Source organism: Oryctolagus cuniculus, chromosome X, assembly GCF_051225735.1.
Source record: "Oryctolagus cuniculus isolate XC-2025 breed Fujian yellow rabbit chromosome X, ASM5122573v1, whole genome shotgun sequence".
Classification (NCBI taxonomy): Eukaryota; Metazoa; Chordata; class Mammalia; order Lagomorpha; family Leporidae; genus Oryctolagus; species Oryctolagus cuniculus.
This window is the reverse complement of record NC_142888.1, coordinates 63,298,059-63,306,278: the sequence shown is the minus strand read 5'-3', so window position 1 is coordinate 63,306,278 and position 8,220 is coordinate 63,298,059. Positions and strand designations below refer to the sequence as shown.

The 8,220-nt window shown below is 38.2% G+C and overlaps 1 pseudogene; it reads left to right on the top strand.

Moving 5' to 3' along the window:
- Positions 1-7,169: 7,169 nt before the first annotated feature.
- LOC100348599 (prolyl hydroxylase EGLN3 pseudogene) lies at positions 7,170-7,995 on the top strand (annotated as a pseudogene).
- The last annotated feature ends 225 nt before the right edge of the window (positions 7,996-8,220 follow it).

The following is an 8,220-nucleotide window of genomic DNA, read 5'->3' as shown; positions in this document are numbered from 1 at the left end:
AGAGGAGAAACAAAACTTCCCATCTACATCCAACAATTTAATAGATAAAAAGAACAGTTAAAATAAATGGAAAAGATAGAAATTTTAAACTTTGCTATAGCTTTAAAACATTAACATCTGATACTATTAGAAATCACATTCAGATCTCGATTTTTTTTAAGTATGCTTATTAAAAAAAAAACACTGTACACCATTGAAGTGAGAAGGCACTCAGTGTGGGCCTGTCGGCTTTCTGTCCCCGAGTGCCAGTGTGGGCGGCTGTGGGCTTGGGACCAGTGCTGTGCCAGGACCTGACCCGCACAGCCTGAGCTCTGGAACCGAGCTGCCCACCTGATAGGATACCACTGCTATTTAAAGTGCTGATTATTAGACATACTGTGAAAATACTTCAGTCACTGTAAAACACACACACACACACTCACACACTCACTCTCATCAACAAATGGCACTGAGAAAATTGAATCTTCACTTGCAGAAGTATGAAACAAGACCCCTACTTTAGACTTTATACAAAATCCAACTCTAAGTGGATCAAGGATCTTAATGTACAGCCTGATACTATCAAATTTATAGAGGAAAACATGGGATAAACTCTGTAATACATTGGCATAGGCAAAGACTTCTCAAAAAGACTCAAGAAGCCCAAGCAATAAAAGCATAAATAGACAAATAGGATTACATCAAGCTGAGAAGTTTCTGCATTGCAAAGGAAACACTCAACAAAGTGAAGAGGCAACCAACAGAATGGGAGAGTATTTGCAAACTATGCAACTGATAAAGGATTAATATCCAGAATCTATAAAGTGCTCAAGAAACTCAGCAACAACAAAACAAACAACCCAGTTAATAAATGGACAAAGGACTTACAGAGTCATTTTTCATAAGAAGAAATTCAAATGGCCAACAGAAACACGAAAAAATGCTCAGGATCTCTAGCCGTTAGGGAAATGCAAATGAAACCCAAAATGAGATTTCACCTCAACTGAGTTAGGATGGTTATCAATCAAAAATCACCAAAACATAAGAAATGGCAAAGATAAGGGAGAAAAGCTACCCCAATACACTTTTGGTGGGAATGTAAATTAGTAAAACTATTATTGAAGACAGTATGGTAATCCCTCAGAGGTATGAATATAGACCCAGCCATCCCACCCCTGGGAATTTACACAAAGGAAATGAAATCAGCATATGATTTGAACTGTGAAGCTTAGTTCAGAAAGCTGAGATATGAAATCAACCCAGAAGTCCATCAACTGGTGACTGAATAAATTATACACACACACACACAATATGAAATACTACTCAGCTATAAAAAAAGGATGCAAGCCTGTCTTTTGCTACAAAATGAATATAACTGGAAACCATTATGCTTAGTCCTCAAAAGACAAGTTTCATATGTTTCTCCTGATTTGTGGTGATGATATACAGAGCACAAAAATGTAATCTATATGAGTGAAATTAACATTTTGAGATTTGATTATTGTTTCAGCCCTCTAATCTTGAAAAACAGTAGTTTCTCTAATTAAAAATAATATTATCAAAAATAATATTATCAAAATGTCTATACTACTCAAAGCAATTTACAGATTCAGTGCAATCCCCATAAAATTATTAATGACATTTTTCACAGAATTAGAAGCAGTCCTAAAATTCATCTGGAAACACAAGAAAATCCTGAATAGCTCAAGCAGTCTTGAGCAATTAAAACAATGCTGAGGCACCACAACACCAGATTTTAAAATATACTACAGGGTTACTATAACCAAAACAGCTGGTACTGCCCTATAAAGAGAATCACAGAACAATGGAATAGAATAGAAACTCTAGAAATAAATCCATGCATCTACAACCAACTTATCTTTGACAAAGTTGCTAAAAACACTCCCTGGAGAAAGTAAAGTCTCTTCAATAAGAGGTGTTGGGATTTCCAAACACAGAAGTTTGAAACAAGATATCCTATCAAAAATCAACTCAAAACATATCAAAGAACTAATTGTAAGACCTGAAGTTAGAGACTACTAGAGAAAAACATGGAGGGAACACATCAAGACATTGGCATAGGTAACAGTTTCTTGGATAAGACCTCAAAAGCACAGGCAACAAAAGCAAAATTAGACAAATGGAAATAAATCAGAGAGAGAGAGAGAGAGAGAGAGATCTTCCATCCACTAGTTCACTCCCCAAGTGTCTGCAACAGACAGCGTTGGGCAAGGGTAAAGACAAGAGCCTGGAATTCAATCTGTGTCTTCGTGTCTTCCATGTGGGTGGCAGGAATTCAAGTACTTAAGCCATTATCTGCTGCTTACCAGGCACATTACCAGGAAACTACATGAGAAGTGGACTCAAACCATGACTCTGATATGGTATGTAGGCATCCCCAGTAGCTACAACGCCCACTCCTGTTGAGGATTTTTTTAACAGTTAAATATCTCCAGATTATATTTAGTGGGGGATACAGACAAGTAATTAGGCAATTGCAATTTAGTATGTTTAAATTCTATTCAAATTTTCTTTTGTTAAGCTGTTTTTTATTTGTTATTTTTTTTGGCTTTTTTCATAAAATTCCTTCTTTTTAAGTCACATTTAGAATATTTTAAAGATGTGTTTATTTATTTGCAAGGCAGTGTGATGCAACTGGTTTCCATGTTCTGGTTTACCCCACAAATGCCAGCAACAGACAGCAGCTGGGTCAGGCTAAAAACAAAAGCCAGGAATGCCATCTGGGTCTCTTCCTTGGGTGGCAGGAACTCAAGTCGTTGAGCCATCCTCTGCTGCCTCACGGCTTCATTAGCAGGAAGCTGGGCAGGAGGCAGACGACCTAGAACTGGAACCAGGCACTCCAATATGGGATTCAGGTGTCTCAAGCAGGGATTTAATCTGATGTGCCACAATGCCTGCCCCTGGGAATATTTAGATTGTTATGAAGTCAAGTTTATCAACTTTTATTTCATGGATTCTGTCTGTTGTGCTTAGAATACCTTTCAAAATGTCCATCATATAAATATCCACCTATGTTTTCTCCCAAAATGTTTAGTTTTATTTTAGAAAATGCAACTCTTTAACCGAGGAAGGAAGTATTTGGATATGTATGTGATGCAGAGAAGTAGTCCTGCCCTGGTAACTAGCCAATTACATCAACTTTTTCATACTAATTTGAAATTTAATCATCATTATGTGTTAAATGTTTATTTATTCATCAATCTGTGAGTGCCACATTTCACTATGCACAAGGTAGTGGTTCAAAGAGAAGTTTCTGGAGTTACACAGACCATCATGTCCCAGCTGTGGAGTTTTAGAAAGTTGCTTAGCCACAGAGTAGGTGTTTGGTGCATCATACAAGATGCTGATTGGGAAACCTGCATTCCATATTGGAGTGCCTGGGATCAAGTCCTGTCTCTGCTTCTGATTGTGGCTTCCTGCTGCTGCATGCACTTGGAAGCAGCTGATGATGGCTCAAGTATTTGGGGCAATAATCAATAAGTACTGGCAATCACTCTATCTGCTAATTCCTATGCTGCTTCATTTTTATTAACTTTAAACCACATTTTAATAGTGTTCTATTCTCTCTTTATCCCTATTCAAAATATTTTAGACTATTTTTGCCGGTTTGTCCTATCTGAGGAACTTTTAAAAAAATCCTGTCATTTTGTTCATTGACATTGAATATTTATTTATTTTTCTTCTTTGTATTTTTCAAGTATTAATTTCAATAAAGTTTAATTGAATCTTCATGGAAAGCCTGTCCCTTGCTTGTTACAGTTATATCACAATGTTTTGTTTATTAAATTTGGAAACAATCATATCTTTAACTTGTATTTTCTACCTTACTATATATTCAAGCCAGAAAATAACGAATTAAATCTTGGCTCTGCTACTTTGTAGATGTGTAACCCGAAACAAATTACTTAATCTCCCTATGGCTTGTTTTCTCACATGTAAAATGAAAGTGAAATCAGACCCTAGCCCTTTGAACTCTTCTGAGGATGTTTTTGTAAATTTCTTCCTATGATATATATTTTCAACCAATTCTTTTGAATTTTCTCTAAGGCAATTATATTGATTGCTGCAAATAAATGTATTCCTCACATTTCATACTTGTACATCTTATTTCTTTTGCATATTTTATGCCAATGCTAGAATTTCCAAAATATTTTAAGTAATAATAATAATGGTATAGATTGATCTATGTCTTGTTCTTTCCTTTAATAGGATGACAGTGATTCATGTTCACGGCTGTTTGAGATAGATATGCTACTATGTCTATTTTACTATGAGTTGTCATCAGAAATTGAATTCATTTTTCTCACACACCGTTTCGGCATTTAGAGGAGAATTATGTGTGCATGGACATGTATGTGTTACATCATGTGATCTATTAAGGAAAATCATCATCATACTAGAGTCCCTGATTTCGAATTGTCCCCACATTTGTGGGATAAATTATACTTGATCACAATTTAGATTATTTAATATTCAAATGAATTTAATTAAATTAATTTGGCTTTCAGATTTCATAATTGCATCTTCTTTGTCAATTTTTGTTAACAAGTTGTTTATATTTGTCTCAAAATAAAAAAGAATTTTCTTTTTTCTTCTGGAAGAAATTAAATGACATGTGATTACCTATAAAATCACATGAATCTGATACATTTTAGAGGAGTTTTTTTAGGTTTTTATAATTTCCTCTGCTGTTACTTCTATTTTTTAAATAATTTTGATGACCAAAGCTTCTTCTAAAATCCATGTACTAAATCAATTAAAGCTTATTCTTTAAATTTTTAAAAAGACTTTATTTGTTTATTTGAGAGGCAGAATTACAGACAGAGGAGAAACCAAGAGAAAGGTCTTCCATCTGCTGTTTCACTCCCCAAATGGCTGCAATAGACGAGGCTGGGTCAGTACGAAACCAGGAGCCAGGAGCTTCTTCTGGGTCATTTACGTGGGTGCAGGAGCCCAAGCACTTGGGCCATCTTCTACTGCTTTCCCAGGGCATAACAGAGAGCTGGATTGGAAGAGGAGCAGCTGGGACACGAACTGACATCCATATAGGATCTTCTTTCTACATCAATTGTCATAATATCTGTCTCATTCTGAATATTTCCAGTTATGGCTCATCATCAGGAAACAAATTCTCTGAACAATTCAAACCTTGATGGTAGGTTGGGATTTAGATGGTGAGTTTACACTTCTGATGAAAACATGCCAGCATGCACTCCTTTCCTTTCACATAGACAAATACACGCATTGACATGTACCTGTGTGTGTGTGTGTGTGTGTGTGTGTGTGTTTAGAGCCTGGAAGAAATATACATAATTAGGAATTACAATCTTGCCTTTATCCTGGATCTTCTGAGTCACTGAAGAACACTTTAAAAAGAAAAAGATTTATTTATTTGAAAGAGTTAAACAGAGAGAGGAGAGGCAGAGAGAGAGAGAGAGAGAGAGAGAAAGAGAGAGAGAGGTCTTCCATCTGCTGGTTCATTCCCCAATTGGCTGCAACAGCAGGAGATGCGCTGATCCGAAGCCAGGAGCCAGGAGCTTCTTCCTGGGGCCCAAGGACTTTGGGCCATCTTCTACTGCTCTCCCAGGCCATAGCAAAGAGTTGGATTGGAAGTGGAGCAGCTGGGTCTTGAACTGGCCCCCATATGGGATGCTGGTGCTTCAGGCCAGGGCGTTAACCCACTGCTCCACAGTGCAGGCCCCTGAAGAACATTTTTACTCAGGGCGGCAGTGGGGGGAGGGTTTCGACAAGAAAGAAAAAGATATGTTTCATGGGTTCCTTTTCTTTGTATTTAGGTGTTTTCTGACAGTATTTACCTTGGGTTATATAAGATGTTTTGATTAAAAAAAAAGCGTGGCTACAAAAGTCATATTTTTTCTTACTTTGTATTCCCCTTCTAAAGTTCTTATGGTTTATGTACATTTATGACATCAATGCAAATATGCTTCTTTATGTTACCAATTTTGGATTGCTACCAAAATTACAAAAGCATGAAATATTTGTCATCTGTATCCTAAATGTGACTACCTTCCAAAAGATTTCACTGTGATAGTTTGCCTCACATTGACATAATACTGTAACGCATCTTCTCATGTATCACTTTCCACAGTGCTTGGGCTCTGCTGCCATTCACACACATTGGCTTCCTTCAGTAAGCTAATGGGAAATCCACTGCTGTTTTTCTTGCTGTACTTCATAATAGTCATTGCAACTGAGTATTTCCAATACTTCCATAATCTGCAAACATAAATATTGCAAAATGCTGTATAAAGCTCTAAGATATTTAATAGAAATTTGACAACTTGTGTTATAATAATTTTCTCAAATGTTTTACAATATTACCTCAGCAATAAATTGAAAATTTTCTGAGTAGCTTATAACATCAATTTTAGAAATCCTTTTCCAATGTAAAAAAAGGTTTTAGCACACTCTAGTGGCATTACTGTGTTATTTAGCATAAAATAAAAGTCCTGCAGCTTATAAGAAACCAAAGGTGTTATGCATATAAATTATTTTATAAATAAAATAGTGTTGTCTAATTAATGATGTGCTATAAGCATTTTCCTAAAGATTTATTTATTTGAAAAACAGAGTGACAGATATAGGAGAGGAGAGAGAGAGAGAACTTCCATCCTCTGTTCATTCTGCAAATGGTCATTTTTTTCTTAAGAGTTAAGTTTATTTCAGTGTGAAATATATTTGAAACCATGCATACCATTCCATAATGAGCATGTTTCATGAACTTTTTCAAGATCCTATGTATAAATTAATTTCAATATTTTTTCTTTTCTTTTTCTTTTTTCTTTTTCTTTTCTTTTTTTTTTCCACAAGTGATCATTAACAGCCAGGGCTAGGCCAGGCCAAATCCAGCATCTGGGAATTTCATCCAAGTCGCCCATATGGGTGGCAGGGACCCAAGCAGTTGTATCATTTTTTGCTACCTTCCGGAGTGAATTAGCAGGAAGCTGGATCAGAAACAGAGTAGCAGCCTCAGGCCCATGCTCTAGTGGCTCTGTATCTCCAACCAGTCCTCCAACTCCTTGCTGGACCAGTCTGGCTCTGGGTCACAGAGCCCCGCACAACTAGCTCTGACCCTTGAAGAACAATCCCTTCTCATCAGAGTTGTGGTCAACTGTCCCCGTCCCTGGCCTTGTCATGGCTACGTGGCTCAGGGACCATGCATGCCACAGGTTGCTGACCCCCGGGCTATGCTTTCTGCTTCATGCTGTGGTGGGTCCCTGCCTCCTTGGGGGCACACTGAGCGTCCCTGACTTCAGTCTTGTGGGCAACATGCCCCTGGGACATATTTTGAGCCTGGATCTGGAGAAAATCGCCCTTAAGTACGTTGTGCCCTGCCTGTATACCAGGTGAGCTTCTGATACCTGGACAACTTCCTGGGGGCGGTGGTAGGTGCCTCCATGCTTGAGGGAGTCAAGCCCTGCATTACTATGCACCTTGCAGGATAGCCAGCTGGCCCGGCTGCGCTGGCACTTCCTAGTGGCACCTGCAGAGCAACCAGGCCATGTGGATTCCAGACACCAAGGAGGGCTACAATCCATCAGCTTCCTCTTGGTTCATCATGGACAAACTGGTCCTGTACTGCAGAAGCCAACTTGGAAAATGTAACGTCAAGGAGAGGTCTAAGGCAATGGTGACTTGCTGTACAGGAAATGGAACAGATGATATTCGCCATGTAGACAGCCCCAAACTATGATGGCTGCTGTATCACCTACATCTATTATCTAAACAGGAACTGGAATGCCAAGCTAGCCAGTGGAATCTTGCGAATATTTGCATAAGGTAAATCATTCATAGCAGATGTGAATGCCATTTTTGGCAGTCTCCTGTTCTGGTCAGATCGCAGGAACTCACATGAAGTCCAATCTTCCTACCCCCATAACTCTTTAGTACTTTGACGCTCAGGAAAGAACAGAAGCCAAAAAGAAATTCAGGAATTCAACTAGGAAAACCAAGTCCTCCCTGATTGATGACTGACTGTGCTCTGAAATCTACAGGCCTTGTTCATTTTAGCAACAGTTCCTGAATTCTCTTTTAAGAGTTGAGACCCAAAGATGGCCTCTTCAGTGACAACAGACTGCCCTGCCCCAGACTGCTTGTCTCCTTTGTATCCCTGGCTTGCCCACGCTACTTCGTGTTTTCTTGCCAAGACTACCTTGATCTTCAGACACTGTATCTACCAGATGAACTCACTTGGATGGC